This window comes from Pyxicephalus adspersus, unplaced genomic scaffold (genome assembly GCF_032062135.1).
Source record: "Pyxicephalus adspersus unplaced genomic scaffold, UCB_Pads_2.0 Sca858, whole genome shotgun sequence".
In the NCBI taxonomy this organism is placed as follows: Eukaryota; Metazoa; Chordata; class Amphibia; order Anura; family Pyxicephalidae; genus Pyxicephalus; species Pyxicephalus adspersus.
Genome location: NW_027317865.1, coordinates 1 through 1,874, shown reverse-complemented (window position 1 = coordinate 1,874; position 1,874 = coordinate 1).

Here is a 1,874-nt window from a genome sequence, read left to right as displayed (position 1 = left end):
ATAATGTTTTAACAGTTATATAATAGGTTGGTCTACCCAAAAACAAGGTTTTTGGTAATATCCCAAGAAAGTCTCTCTTATTGCTTATCATATTACAAAATTGTGTGATAAAGAACTGGTGAGCAATTAAAGCATTACTTATAACAAGCCTGATATTAATCCTATGTGGGGATTTCCAGTGAAGCAATTTTAAGTGTATCCAGCTGCTGCATATGATTGTTCTTGCACACACAGTTTTCAGCATGGAAAATTTCTGGGTGAATGCATTTCCATTTCCCGGTAATACCCTGGTAATATGTGCAGCAGTTACAAACCAGGTCAGGCAAGGTGTACATAATGTGGGTCCTAGCAACACTTTATTGTGGTAGGAAGGTTGCTGTTTATTTTTTTGCTAACCATCAGGTCATCATTCAGGACAAATCTTCCTAATTTGTTTACTTAGCAATTAGAAGTTTGTTTTCAGGGTTTGAAGGATAGTGATACTAAGTCAGAGTAACTATTTGAGGTACACTTCTGTAAAAAATATTTTCTGTTCCTAGAAGTAATAATGACGTGGCAAAACTTTTAGTGCAAAGAGGAAAATTGTACTTTCAATTTTGCTTTAAGAAAACCCTGTTTTAAGGTAAATATTAAGGCAACATTTGTATCCATCACACCTCATGTATAACAATATCAGTGTGAAATATTGGGTTGGACTGTTGGTTTGTTAAACACCACATCAAACCAGAATAGTTTAAGTATGTGAGAATTTAGAGTGATTTGGTTCTAAATAGATGTTTGGTTCCTTGGGTATATCAAGGTTGTCTTGTTTTAGGCAAAATTTAGCCAGAAAAACCAAGCTATTTGAATAAAGTAAAATAAGAATAGACAGGAATAGGTTCAATGTAAGAGAATTTTAGAAAAAAAAAAATCGGAGCAGAATTTTTTTTTATTGTAAAAGATATATACCATGTGGGTTTATCAAGCAGACTTCTAAGAATATCTATCTAGCCTTCTAAGGATGTCTTAAATAAATGCAGATATTATAGTGCAATAAAACCTGCATTGGTGTTAATAGGCTCTATAAGTGCAATTGTTCCATGGAAAAAACTTACTTTGCATTTAGCAGTATACAATATCAGGTGCCAGAAATAATTTATTATACATACAACTCACCTGTTCATTAACTTGTTTCTCTTTTTCCAGCTCCTTTCTGATGTCTTTCAGTTCCCGCTCTCTCTGGCCCAGTTGCTCCTCAAGCTGACGAATTTCTTCCCGTAAAAAACGTGTATCTCTAGTTCCAGTACTTTTAGTGCAAAGAGGAAAATTGTACTTTCAATTTTGCTTTAAGAAAACCCTGTTTTAAGGTAAATATTAAGGCAACATTTGTATCCATCACATCTCACGTATAACAATACCAGTGTGAAATATTGGGTTGGACTGTTGCTTTGTTAAACACCACATCAAACCAGAATAGTTTAAGTATGTGAGAATTCAGAGTGATTTGGTTCTAAGTAGATGTTTGGTTCTTTGGGTATATCAAGGTTGTCTTGTTTTAGGCAAAATTTAGCCAGAAAAACCAAGCTATTTGAATAAAGTAAAATAAGAATAGACAGGATTAGGTTCAATGTAAGAGAATTTTAGAAAAAAAAAACGGAGCAGAATTTTTTTTTATTGTAAAAGATATATACCATGTGGGTTTATCAGGCAGACTTCTAAGAATATCTATCTAGCCTTCTAGGGATGTCTTAAATAAATGCAGATATTATAGTGCAATAAAACCTGCATTGGTGTTAATAAGCTCTATAAGTGCAATTGTTCCATGGAAAAAACTTACTTTGCATTTAGCAGTATACAATATCAGGTGCCAGAAATAATTTATTATACATACAACT